Raw genomic sequence first — 15,370 nt, 5'->3', positions numbered from 1 at the left:
GCCCCTATTTACCAAATTCTAGCAATACTTATCTTGCTTTCTGGTCATCTCTTCTGTCTCTTTTACTTGATGTCCAGTAACTTTCCTGGTGAGGTTTTCTTGTTGTCAGCAACTGGCAGCTTGTCACTCCTCTGCGTGATGTCACTCTGTAATCTAAGGAGTCAAATTGAACCTATTGCCCCTGTTCCCTCTGGCCCATTAGTGCTGTCATGTCCACTTAATGTTAATCAGACAGACGGATGGTTTTGCACAAAGCAATTAGTTACCTGAGCTCTGATTAACCCGTCTTCTGCTGCATCTCTATGGCAGACATAGTCATATGCCATTGCTGTGTTTGCTGCTTGTGAAACCAATAAATCAGAGGGCCAGTTAATGGATAAGGTTTCAAGTTATCTCATATTGCTAATGAGAACACAGGCCACAAGTCTGAACCAGCTCTTATCCTGCCTGGTTTATATCTAAATTATGAGATTTTGATAAAATCAAGTGTTCCTTCCCATCTCTCATCATTCTGTAACTCATTTACACATTTATGCTAAATTTGTTTTTCCTTCATCACATTTTTCATTTCCATTTGTGGCATTTCATTATACATTGTTGGTATTATTATTTTCAACAATATAAGTACATTATATATACTACAGACAGACAGACAGACACACAGACACACAGACACACAGACACACACACACACACACATATATATTGTGGGAACTAGCATCACGGATAGAGCATTTGAAGCACACAGCCACTCTCTTTTCCTCTTTTTAAGGGCCGTTTTTGGCCAATTTTATTTAAAAGAAAGTTCCACACAATACAGGTGTCCCACGCAGGGGTATCCACCATCAATACAAACAAAACAAAGATTCAGCCTCCTGGCTCTCTCAGGTATACATCTAGCAGCCCCTTGCTGCACTGGCTCCCACCTTTCCTAGGTGGAGCCCTCTTGACTCCTGGGCAACAACCTCCTGTCTGTCGGGGTGGAGCCCAGCCAGAACCCTGGTACTGACTCTAGAAAAAACCCACACAAACCTGACCAATCCATCTCCTGGCCATTCCCAAAACCTGGTCCAAGGATTGGAGATTTCATCCCTCCAAAATCACTTTGAAATCTCCAGGCTCCAGGTCCCAAAATGGACTTTACAAACAAATGAGGAAAGTGAAAAAAAGCCAGTTTCCTCTGTATTAAACTAGTACCCTGGAGCCCCTCAACCTGCCTTGTTGAGAATCCCAGGTGAAATATCCTTTCTACACTGAGACAGGTCGCCACACTGTCACTATATATATATATATATATATATATATATATATATATATATATACTATGGTGCAAAGGTTATAGACAAGTGTGACGGAATGCTGTAAAGTAAGAGTGCTTTCAATAACATATATTTTAATTGTTTATTTTTATCCATTTACAAAATGCAATGTGCAATGAGCAACGTGCAAACTGAAGAAAAATCTAAATCAGGTCCAGCCACCCTTTGGCTTCAAAAAAGCATCAATTCTTCAATTCAGTTTTTTGAAGGAACTTGGCAGTTAGGTTGTTCCAAACATCTTGGAGAACTAACCTCAGACCTTCTGTGGATATACGTAGCCTCAAATCCTTCTGTCTCTACGTAATCCCAGACAATCTTCATGATGTTGAGATCAGGGCTCTCTGGAGGCCAAACCATCTCTCTCAGGACTCTTTGTTCTTTACGTTGAAGATAGTTCTTAATGTCATTGGCTGTATGTTTGGGGTTGTTGTCCTGCTGAAGAATAAATCTGGGGCCAATCACACATCTCCCTGATAGTATGACATGATGGATAAGTAGAGTATATGCCTGTATTTCACAGCATTATTGAGTCTGTCTGGGATTACATAAAGAGACAGAAGGATCTCAGGCAGCCTACATCCACAGAAGATCTGTGGTTAGTTCTCCAAGATGTTTGGAACAACCTACCTGCCAAGTTCCTTCAAAACAATATGTACATAAGCACTGTGTATACTTAGAGGAATTGATGCTGGTTTGAAGCCAAAGGGTAGTCACACCAAATATTGATTTGATTTGCATGTCTCTTCTGTTCATTTACTCTGCATTCTGTTAATTGATAAAACATAAACAAAATATTAACACTCCTATTTCTGAAAGCATGCTTAATTTACAACAGGTATTAAAGCTTTATGTATGTATATATATATATATATATATATATATATATATATATATATATATATATATAAAACATTTCATAAAATATAAATAATAATGTAATCATGGAGCATGTTTGTTTTTTTTTATAAAAAGACTGACTGCAAATAACTGGCAGTCATGTTAGCCATCTGCTGATAGAACAGAGCCTTGGAAGCAAGCTGAACATGCTCAGTTTGGTGCCTATTGCTAGAGAGTTTTTTTTTCTTTGGGAGGGTGCATGTGATCAGCACAGGGCCAATAAGCACAGTCTAGACAGAGGGCCAGGGGTTATGCAGCCTCATAAGACAGTCAGAAAGGTTGAAAACTCCTCCTACAACCTTTAACCAGTACTCAGCCAGACACTGATAGAAGTCACAAGACTGCTCTAACTGCTAATGAGAAAAGGTATTTAGCAGTTTATATTTACTAATATAATTGCATTTCCATGTTGTGTGTACTGTGGGAGAGCAGATATGGTGAATATAGGATCATGGGTTTAGTAACACTCTAAAAGGAAAGGTCTATTATTTCTCCCATTCCTTTTGCAGCTAATCATTCACATTGATAAAAGTGCATTCTATAAATGTGAACCAAAAATGTATCTGTCACTTTTTTGCATGGGGTAAGGTATAGTGTAAAGTCTTGTGAAAAAATTGAAAGCAGCTTCAGATTGCCACCAAAAAATGCACCTGGACGTCACGTGACAGTGGATTCGGGTAAGTAGTATGGGATTTTGAAGCTTTAAAAAAGAGCGTGGGGTGGGAAATGGCATTTGTTTGCCCAATGTTGCGCTTTACGTTCACTAAGTGTCCATTTATCCTTTAATCTCTGAAAGAGCATCTTCCACCCTGCTCTCTTACTTAACAGCATTGTACTTATTACTACAGTTCAGATGCTCTTAAATGATGTTGACATTGCTGTAAAGGAAACATGAGAGCACATGGTAACATAGACATATGGGATATTAACACAGAACTTACACCACTTAAACATTTGTGTGGGTATAAATTGCTCTTTTTATTACTGAAACTCAATAAGAAACAAACAACTCAGGAAGTGGGTCTCTCTCCTCGGCTTACTATAAGGGTGAATTTAATTAAAAAACAATTTTAAGTCCCAAAGATTGCTGACACCAGCCATATTAATAACAGTATGGGGAAGCAGGATGGTCAAGAAACCAATAAACTGATGTCCTTTTACAGAGAAAATAACCTGGAGTTAGAGTGACACTTGAAGCTCCTGATACCAGCTTAACTATTGCAACTCTCACCCCTGTATGCCCAATAGGGCCAATGGATTTAGTAAGAAATTTGTCAGTAACTATGATAACAAGTGAAAGGTTTTAATTTATAGAATTATCTTCCAAAAATTACTTGAGTTTTCTATATAATGTAAAGGCACAAGCATATAATAACAAATACATGTTTATTTTAAAATATGTAACGGTACATGATTGTATTGCAATGCTACAAAAAAAAATACAAAATAGCAATAAAAGGTTAAAGTCACTTATGATCTGCTACTAACAACTGCAAGAAAATATAATGTAACATTATCGCTACATTGTATTTCTGAATGACGTGCATTGGCCGTTACACCAATGATTCACAGAGGAGTCTCTCTTGCACATGGACCAGAACCTTACTTTCAAACATACTCAATGGAAAGCTGAGGAAAAGTCGACTCCTGGTACAAGAACCTGTGGCCCAGGGACTGCATGCGGACAGAAGCCTGTGTTTTGTTGCTTATTCAAGCCAATAAAGATAAATAAATAAATATTCCTTGGACTGGCTTCTAGAGGATGCCTACACCTTTTTCCTTTTTTTTCTGGGCTTCACCAACTGTGTGTCCACAAGGGAAAGGCATGGAGCCGGCTTCTGATCTAGGACCAGAAGGTCCTAGGCTAGGCTGGTAGCGTTCTTGGTTGATTCAGCTCTGAGGAAGGGAGTACAGCTCCCGAAACACGTCAGCTTCATCAACCCACAGGTTCCAGGATGGGACCCTACATCTTACCACTGAAGCTATATGTTTTATGCCTGTTTATACGTTTGGTTTGAAAGTACCGATTTGTCTTTGATTTTAATAAAGTTTTTTCTATCACAGTAATGCATGAGGTGTGTGCACCTTGTGTGTTTTTCTAGTGGCTTAAAGATTCCCAGATCTGTGGATGGCTGCACCCGAATGAGTGACCCATACCGTGAGACAGTGTCTAGCACCCTGATTTGAGCACTGATATGTGTTGTATACAGGGGCGGACTGACAACTCATGGGGCCCCCGGGCAATAGGGGATCATGGGGCCCCTGTGTCCTTGCCCAAACTCAAAAAAGCCTATGAAAAAGATACCAGGGGCATCTCATGGGGCCCCCTACTGACCCCGAGCCCTCGGGCGTTGCCAGAGTTTCCAAATGGTCAGTCCGCCCATGGTTGTATAGTTAAATGGCATGTTTGTTCTTTGCATACTGATTTTTTTTTCTGTGTTGTCTATCCCTTTTCTCTTTTTATGTCTTTATTTCCTTAAACCTGTAAAATGGATGTCTGTAAGCAGGGGTTAGTAGTCTTTTTAAGGAGAGCCCCTCCCCAGGGTGGATACTTGTGTTGGGCTAGTTAAGTTTCTTATAATCTAGAGTCAGAAGAGCTTGGGGCGGAGGTTGATCTGAAGAGCCTATCCTCACTATATGACACTGTAAGCTTGTAGCCTAAGGAAGTGACCCTTCAGGGTAGGCCCTGTATAGGCTCTATTGGAGAACACAACTAGGAGGACCTATAATGTGGGTACTAGAAGGCAGAATGGCATTCATTGAGTTTAAACTGTGCAGTGCTACTGATGTTGGGAGTAAAGAGTCAGAAGAGAAGTTGTATTTCACAAAGAGCTGTACATTCTGTTCCTACTGCAATAAAACACTAAAAGACTGAATGTGTGGGCATTCTTGTATTTCTGGGGATGGACCTCAGGCCAGGAGAATATGAATAACCATGTGGTGGAGTTCCCCCATGTTGTAGGTGTGTGGTACTCTACCTCAAACTTGTGGGAGGAAGGTGGGAGATGCCCTTGGCCAGCATGGGTGTTGCTGGTGGCAAATCAGTGACCTGCTTACATAGTGCTAAGTAATTTTTAAGGGTGAACAAGGTAGCACAAATGTGGGAGCACTGATTTGTAAAGAGAAGACTGTAATAGCAATAATTTCTAGTATCTTAAAGTAATACTTCAATCTATGACTGTTTCTGGAAGCATGTCTGCTGTCTCTTGAAGCATACCCAAAGTCTTTGGACATCTCCTGTTGCAAAGCTGTAGTGTCTTACTGCAGACATGCAGCAGGGTGTCTATTTGTAGCATTACATAAACTGGATATCATGTTTGGTCCTTTACTGATCTCAAGGACTAGACATGTGCAATTTTTTTCATTTTGATTACTTTTTCGGTCCCCAATTTCATTTTCAGAGATCCAGATGTATCCATCGCCAAATGTACACAGAAATACATGGCAACTAATCCGAAAAAAAACATAATGAAATTAGCAAATACATTTCTTTCAGTTGAATGATGTCACATGATGCGATAGCAGTTCAAGCCCATGGGAAATGAATTAAATTTTCAAATGTGCTCAATAATTTGATTTGGATAACGAATAGATCTAAATTTTGTTCCTTTCGTTAATTCGGATGCACATGACGCCAATTGACATTGTCCACTCGGCTCATGCCATTTCTCTTGGTAGCTTGGACTAGTATCCTAAAATATGGAATCCACCTGATGCAAATCTGTCTAATTCAATAATATACTGAACATATAGCAATTTTCTGGAAAAAACTGCTACATTTTTTAAATCCACTCGGACCAACAAATATACAAAATGAATGCCAAATATACAAAACGAAACCTGAAAATGGATCAACTCAACATAACGAATATGACTAAACAAAATTGTTCAATTAACGAATGCATGTGAAGCGAAACGATGGGACTGCATTTGAATCCTCTATTTTAAGTAAATTGACTATCACTGGTATGCACGCTTGGATATTTTATAGTCCATAAGTGAATAATAAAGAACTTGCTAAGCATTATTTCCATGAAAAATACCTGGCATGACATTTTAGAGAATGTGGCTATAAACACATAATGGCTGATTTTAAAGCCAAGTATTTTAATTTATTTTTTGAATAAACGTATAATTTCAGTTCTTTTCCACAATTCTAAAACTGTCTGTAATTGCAAATGTAAAAGGTCACTATTAGATTTTTTTTTCATTTTAAACTTGATTTTTACATTTTTATGACTTCTCTGTAAAATATGCTTTATGATATTTATGAGGATTTGAAGTTATTTCATAGGTGCAAAATCAAAACTTTGCTACTAGCCCAGTAAACCAGGCAAGTTAGCTGGTATCCAGTTGACAAGTGGGCAGTGAAGTTAAGGCCCTTCTAATCTTGATATCAACATTTATGAGGGGTGGATTGAGAACAGTTCCATCACAACCGTAGTGCTAAGGAAGGTGTTCTAGAACACTGACCAACCCAAAGTGAAATTGCCAAACATTGCTTTGCTTTATCCAAGGCTTGCTGCTAGAGGATCTATTGTTGCTGGAGGCGATATATTTTTGAGTGGGGCTCCATTGTTGCTGGTGTTGGATCTATTGTTGCTAAGGTGTCTTCTGTTTCTGGGGGGTCATTTGTTACTGGGAAAAAACTAATGTTGAGGGAGGGAGTCTATTATTGCTGGCTGCTGGAGTGTGGTGGTTTATTGTTGGTGGGGGTCTATTGTTGTTGAAGTGATCTAATATTGCTAGGGGAGCTATTGTTGCCAATGAGGGTCTATCGTTCCTAATGGATCTATAGTTTCTGGGGGATCTATTGTTTCAAGAGGGTCTATTGTTGTGGGGGGATTTATTGTTTCCAGGGGGGTCTACTGTTGCTGACTGCAGGGGATATATTTTTCTGCTTTTCTTTTTATCATTCACAAACTCTAAATTATTTAGCACAACAATATGATGCTTGGTTATGTATTCTCTAAAAGGGGCAGTACTAGGAGGTGGGTAGGGGGTGGAACCAAGGAACGGTGCTCGGAGGAGGGTAGGGGGCAGAGACAAGGGGTGACTAAAAAGGTGGGGAGTTCCTGCACCTATTCTCTGAGAAAAAAAAGCTCTGACTTTATCTATATGGTGTCATTTTCTAGAAAGCATATTAACCACTTACCCTCCAGAGGATTTACCTGGGAGTGGACAGATCCATAGCTGCCATTGAGTCTTATGGCAGCTTTTGAATCTTCCCACTGCTGTTCTACCAGGATCTCGGTTTGATCAGATGCTTTTGAGAGGAGGGATCTGGGGTCCAATAAACCCTGTCACTGCTCATGCTGTCACAAGGAATGTTCAATAAAGTTGATTACAAAAAAAAGTAAAAATATAAATACAAAAATTACATTAAAAATAATTTAACCACTTCTTCACGGCTGTACCCATATATGCGGTCTCTCAGCGGATGGGCCTTAACACTGAGTGGCCACATATATGTGTCCCTATGAAAACACATTGCTGAGCTAAGAGGGCATTCCCAGCCCAGTAACTGGTGGGTACCAGAAAGCTCCCGATGTATACGTGCGATTGGGAGCTTTCTGATCATGTGACTGCTGAGACTGCCAATCACAGTGGTCACATGATCACAATATCCTCCTTTTAGAACCTGTTAAAGGGCTGGGAGGCTGTGGCAGGAATGGGTTAAAGAGGCCCTGCCCCCCCTTGCTCACCGCATATGGAAATGGCGATCGCACCACGCATGTGAAGTATTGCCGCAAATGTCAGAGTGAGGCCATAACTCTAGCACCAGGTCTCCTGTTGAACTCTAAACTGATGAAGTGTCACCTATAGAGATTTGTAGGTATCATAGATTGTCGCCATCTCACCGGTGTGTGCGCAGTTTTAAGCACTTGCCCTCCAGAAGATTTACCCCCCTTCCTGACCAGGCCATTTTTTGCAATACTGCGCTGCGTTACTTTAACTGACAATTGCGCGGTCATGCAACTCTGCACCCAAATGAAATTTATGTCCTTTATTTCCCACAAATAGAGCTTTCTTCGAATAGTATTTGATCACCTCTATGTTTTTTATTTGTTGCGCTATAATAAAAAAAGGATGAGAATTTCGAAAAAAAAAGCAGTGCCTATCAGTGCTGCCTATCCATGTCACCTCATCAGTGCCCATCAGTGCTGCCTATCAGTGCAGTCTCATCAATGCACATCAGTGAAGGAGAAAAATTACCTGTTTGCAAAATTTTATAATAAAAACAAAGAAAAACTTTTTTTTCTCAATGTTTTTGCTCTTTTTTTGTTTATAGTGCAAACAATAAGTGGCAATTAAATACCACCAAAAGGAAACTCTGTTTGTGTGAAAAAAATGATAAAAATGTCATATGGGTACAGTGTTGCATGACCGCACAATTGTCATTCAAAGTGTAAGAGCGCTGAAAGCTGAAAATTGGCATGGGCAGGAAGGGGGTATAAGTGCCCGGTAGGCAAGTTGTTAATTGGTTTACATGAAAGTTATAGCATCTACAAATGGCGGTATATATACTGGAATGTTTTTTTTTAATACTAGTAAAGCGGCGACTAGCGAGACTGCAAGACTGCGGCGGGCATTCTAACACTGGGTGGGAACTGACTAACTGCCACTGACATCCCAATTACACTAATACAGTGATCAGTGCTAATAAACAGCACTGACACTGTAATAATGGCACTGGGCAGGAAGGGGTTAACATCTGGAGAGGTAAAAGAGTTAACTGTGTGCTGTGTTTGTTTTACTAGGGAAACATGCTGTTGTGTATTTCTCCGCTGTGCAGCACAATACACAGCAGCATGTTACTGCTGGCAGGAGAGAGATCTTTGTTGTTTACACACTGGTCTCTCCCCAGTCACTGTTCCTCAGCAATTGCCAGGTGTTGGCAGCAGGGGCGGACTGACAACTCATAGGGCTTCTGGGCAATAGGGGATCATGGGGCCCCTGTGTCCTTGCCCAAACTCAAAAAAGCCTATGAAAAAGGTACCAGGGGCATCTCATGGGGCCCCCTACTGACCCTGGGCCCTCGGGCAGTGACCGAGTTTCCAAATGGTCCGTCCGCCCCTGGTTGGCAGAGAATCTCCGGCCGGGACCTAATAATTGACATCCATAGCTGCCAATGGCGGGGCAGGTAGGGTACGTGTGCACAAGCGCGTGCCGCCCTACCCGCACCTCCATTGGTGGCTACGGATGTCAACCACCAGGTCTGGGCCAGAGATTCTCTGCCGGCACCTGGCGATCGTCAAGAAACAGTGACAGGAGATGCAAATCATGTATATTTATGTATTTTTGCGCAGCCTTACCACCCTGTAGCAGTATTTCCCTGTGCAAGGAATGGTATTGCTGCTAACTGGTTGTAAAGAAATTATTACTACTTTAGCAATATAGTCAGTCCCATATAACAGAGTAAAGTTGTATCTAATATTGTACGTTGGTAATGTTAAATACGGTAAACTAATCTGACTTTGATAAAATACTGCACAGGTGCTTTTTTCCTTACAATATTTTAAATACAGTTCAATTTTAAGATATCGGCTCCTGTTTTTACACTCCAGCCCTAGTCCTCTGTGGAACCATGAACCTAAACCTTAAATACCTAGGGATTATTGAAATAGATTTTCTCTGTTTGTGTCTGGTGTATAATGAACTGAGGCTCAAGTATCAAATTCTCCCTGAATTCAATTGCTATAATGGGATTTCATGCTAGTAACTTGCTGATCTATAATTGTGTTTCTGGGAAGCAGGTTTATGAACAAATTCTGCAAATAATTCAAATGAAAACATATTAGACTACAGTAGTGTTCTAGAATCAATTAAAGTAATGTGTGTTATATAAATGTTCTATATCTATTGTGTTCATGGCTAAAATATAAATATCATTGTATTTAGGTAAATATAAAATATTACTATAAAAATTGAATATTTTTGCAGTAGCGGCTCTGCTGTCATGGTTCTGAGTAATTCATTCTACAACATTATTTTTATGATGGTGACGCTCCAACATGTTTACTAGACTAACTTTAACTGCTTTGATGAATGAAGTAGTGGGTTGCTGGTGCTCAGATTACACACACAGCTGAATGAGTGAGAGGAACACACACAGCAATCTGCAAGGGGGAAACTACTTCTGCATTCCCTCTTTAGAAGCTCTTAATGCTCTGCAAAACCAATGTCATAGATATACCCTGTAATGAATGGTTATTTGTTTACAGCGGAGTTCCAGTCATTTTTGTGTTTATTAAAAGTCAGTAGCTACAAAAGCTGTAGCTGCTGACTTTTAATAAACACACACTCACCTGTCCCAGGGTCCAGCGGTGTGCTCACCTGCACCGTCCGTTCTCTGCCTCTTCTCTTCCCGTCGCCGGCATCTCAACTGTGGGCACCCGGCTGTGACAGCTTGCAGCTTCACAGCCGGGTGCCCACTGCACATGCGTGAGTCACACTGTGCATCCTGTTGGTCCAGCAATCTTCTGGGACCTGTGAAGTGTCCCAGAAGACTGCGGGAGGAATGGGGGGCAAACTTCCGGCTCACTTCGCCGCGGTGAACTGGTGAAGTGCTAGCGGGTATCCGTCAAAACCAGGTATCCGCTCCCCCCCAAAAAAGTGCCAAATATGGCACTGGAGGGGGAGAGGAGGTAAACAAGCGGAGCGTCCACTTTTGGGTGGAACTCTGCTCTAATAAGTATTTTGTAAATAAAACCTGATTTAAAAAATCTTACTATATTAATAAAATATACATAATGCTATATTCCACTGGGGGCACCATATAGGAATATAGAATAAGAACACTAGGGTAGTGACACGTACAACATTGGTGGTTCTTACAGGAAAATCAAAGCAACAGAAAAAAGTAGGTAGGCTGTGAAGGTAATACCAGCCCCATTTATGCAAGAAAGAAACAAGCTGGTGGGATGTATGAGGTTGGATAAACAGATTGAGACCTGGAAAACTAGCTAGGCTGGTAATACACGGCTCAAAAAAATTAAAGGAGCACTTTGAAAACACATCAGATCTCAATGGGGAAAAATCTCATGCTGGATATCTATACTGATATGGACGGGGTAATGTGTTAGGAACGCAAAGATGCCCCATCGTTTGATGGAAATGAAAATGATCGACCTTCAGAGGACTGGATTTAACCACTTCCAGTCCGGACACTTTTACCCCCTTCCTGTCAAGGCCAATGTTCAGCTTTCAGCGCTATCACACTTTGAATGACAATTGTGCGGTCATGCAACACTGTACCCATATGAATTTTTTAGAATTTTTTTTAGACAGATAAAACTTTATTTTGGTGGTATTTATTCACCACTGAGATTTTTATTTTTTTTGCTATGTAAATGAAAAAGTCCAAAAATTTTGAAAAAAAGTGTTTTTCTTATAAAATTTTGCAAATAACCAAAAATTATAATTTTTTTAACTTTTTTTATATTATTATTTATGGCTTTTTTAACATACTGTCACCCTAGCAGTACAGTGTCCCCATTGTGACACTGTACTACTTGTGGGGGGTGATGAAGATTTTTTTTTTTTTACACTGATTGCTTAAAGGCTGTAAAAACAATAATTTCTCCTTCTCTCTAGCTGCACTCTTGCAGCCACTGAGAACTACTGTGTGAGCTGTGATTGGTCACAGCTTGTCACATGGTACAAAGCTGTTGTGAATAGCTTTGTACCGTGTGACCTCTGCGATCATTCACAGATTTCACACGTAGTACGCAATGATGTCACAGGTGACATCTTGCTTACTACTCTGCATGTGATCACTGATTGGCCAATCAGTGATCACATGATCGGGACCTCGCACAGAGGTCCCGTCTGACGATTGGTGTTCCATTGTGTCCGGAGGACACATCGGGCACCGGATCGCGGTGAAGCGCGCTCCCAGGGAGCGTGCACAAGCAGGGTATGGGGAGGCCGTTTATAAATGGCCACCTGACCCTGCACTGCCACCGTCCGGCCGTTTATATACAACGGCCGGACGGGAGGTGGTTAAAGACACCCGAAAATCAAAGTGAAAAAATTATGCAGCAGGCTAGTCCATTTTACTGAAATTTCATTGCTGTGACTCAAAATGGTACTCAGTAGTTTGTATGGCCCCCACATGCTTGTATGCATGGCTGACAATGTTGGGGCATGCTTCTAATGAGACAATGGAGGGTGTCCTTGGGTATTTCCTCCCAGATCTGGACCAGAGCAGCAATGAGCTCCGGGACAGTCTGAGGTGCAATCTGACATGACATCCCAGAGGTGTTCTATTGGATTTAGGTCAGGTGAGCGTGGGGGCCATTCAATAGTATCAATTCCTTCATCTTCCAGGAACTACCTGCATACTCTTGCCACATGAGGGTGGGTATTGTTGTGCACCAGGAGGGAACCCAGGACCCACTGCACCAGCGTAGGGTCTGACAATGGGTCCAAGGATTTCATCCCAATACCTAATGGCAGTCAGGGTGCCATTGTCTAGCCTGTAGAGGTCTGTGTGTCCCTCCATGGATATGCCTCCCCAGAACATCACTGACCCACCACCAAAATGGTCATGCTGAACGATGTTACAGGCAGCATAATGTTCTCCACGACTTCTCCAGACCCTTTCCTGTCTGTCACATGTGCTCAGGGTGAACCTGCTCTCATCTGTGAAAAGCACGGGGTGCCAGTGGCAGACCTGCCAATTCTAGTGTTCAATAGCAAATGCCAATCGAATTCTATGGTGCCGGGCAGTAAGCACAGGGCCCACTAGAGGATGTTGGGCCCTCAGGCCACCCTCATGAAGTCTGTTTATGATTGTTTGGTCATAGACAATCACACTAGTGGCCTGCTGGAGGTCATTTTGTTAGGCTCTGGCAGTTCTCATCCTGTTCTTCCTTGCACAAAGGAGCAGATACCGGTCCTGCTGATGGGTTAAGGACCTTCTACAGCCCGGTCCAGCTCTCCTAGAGTAATTGCCCGTTTCCTGGAATCTCCTCCATGCTTTTGAGACTGTGCTGGGAGACACAGCAAACCTTCTGGCAATGACATATATTAATGTGCCATCCTAGAGGAGTTGGACTACGTGTGCAACCTTTGTAGGGTCCTGGTATCACCTCATGCTACCAGTAGTGACATTGACCCTAGCCAAATGCAAAACTAGCGAAAACCAGTCAGAAAAGATGAACAGGAAAACAAAAAATGTCAGTGGTCTCCAGCTGTAAAACCATTCCTGTTTTGGGGGGTCATCTCATTGTTGCCCATCTAGTGCACCTGTTGTTCATTAACACCAAAGCAGCTGAAACTGATTAACAACCCCCTCTGCTACTTAACTGACCAGATCAATATCCCAGGAGTTTCATTGGCATGATACTATACTCTGGTTAAAAAGCGTTCCTTTAATTTTTTTGTGCAGTGTATATCAGAAGAGGAGGCTGCAATAGACCTAAGAACTATAAGAGAGCAAACTTGTCGTGCTCCGAAGAACCATAAGCAGCGGAAGGGATAAAGTTTCCATGTTGTTGACATAAACATGAAAAAAAAGAAAAGAGAAACCTGAAAGGGAAAAAGAAAAACGAAGAAAAGAAGTAAGAGGAGGAAAGAGGAGGAAGGGATGGAAGGATAGATCCAGTGTGGTGAAAAAAGGTTCGAGGGAATGTGTTGGGGGGAGGAATAAAAAGCTCAATTTAACACCATGATGAAGAAAATAATATTTTCTTGATTATGGCTCACTAATGTCTAAGAATACCAAAGCCTGGTTAATGGGACATATAAGGACATAAGGATGGTTTTACCTTAACTGAACTAATGCTATAGGAATGTCATAGTAAACTTGTTATATGACCAAGCCCACTAATTTCCTTTTAGGAAATGTATGTTATCTTCTTTAAAGGTGATATCACTTTCCAGTTTTCATAGGTTGTGATATACTCATTAGTCCTGTATATACTACAACTAAAACGTGTAATAGTCTCATCCCAGAGCTGCATTATACACGTGTCTGGTTTGATCACCTTTGCCAAGTCAGAAACAGGGGACTCGTTGGTGGAAAAGGCATCTATAGCTAAATATTCTTGTTACATCTTCCAATATTATTACATTTGTTAATTTATCTGTTATTATTTAATTAAATATAACACATACAAGTGTTTGGGTGATCTCTCTTTGCACATCTCTAAAAAACCCAAAAATTTGAAGTGTCATGTAACTGTGATAAAACAGACCAGCCATAGTAACTAGCTTCAAACAACCATCAAACTACAAGCTGCAAGATTGAAGAATGAATAAAATAGGATCACTCTCCAGGAACTCAATAGTGTCCAACAAATAGGTTGCTCTCTTTCCAATGTAGATTTAATTTGCAAGGGAATGTCCTTAATATATAACTTATTAAATGTGGTGAAAATGAATTCTGCAAAATTAAAAAACACTATTTTTGCTTACATATGACTTCAATGATGAAAGTCAGCAGAGCTTAACTTCATTCACTATGTTTACGGAAATTTCCCTTGCAAATTGAAAATTACAGAGATCACTAGGGATTACCTGCTTTCACTTGTCATTATCCTCACATCAATCACTACATATTGTTACTCATACTTCTCACTTTTCACACTTTAAAGGATTGTTGTACTACACCTGTTAAATATATACAGTATTTAAAGCATACGTCACTATGCCCTTACTCATGCTTCAACTATATCTTGTGATTCAGTTATTTATTTATTTATTTATTTTTACTCTTACAACCATCCTACAAATAAAACCATTTCAAACAGAATTTTTGCTTAAATCAGCAGGGATTTACTTCTTAAAAAATGTTATAGATATGTTTTCACTCTTTATGTTTAACTCTGCATATACAAACTTTGCATTTTCCTAAATCTATCATTTATTGTCTGTTCACATCAAATTATTATTATTATACAGGATTTATATGGTGCTGACAGTTTACACCGTGCTTTACAACATCCAACAACGCCACCATCAAACCCGCCCCGCAGGCCAGAGTACTGAGTGTCATTCTGGACTCCAACCTATCCTTCCAGCCCCAAGTCCAATCTTTAACACACTCCTGCAGACTCCACCTCTGCAACATCGCCAAAATACGCGCGTTCCTAACCCCAGAAACCACTAAACAGCTCATCCACTCCCTCATCATATCACGACTCGAC

Source organism: Staurois parvus, unplaced genomic scaffold (assembly GCF_062004578.1).
Source record: "Staurois parvus isolate SC_StPar_1 unplaced genomic scaffold, SC_StPar_1.0 ptg000135l, whole genome shotgun sequence".
Taxonomy (NCBI): Eukaryota; Metazoa; Chordata; class Amphibia; order Anura; family Ranidae; genus Staurois; species Staurois parvus.
The sequence above is the reverse complement of the archived record's forward strand: the minus strand, read 5'-3'. Positions refer to the sequence as shown.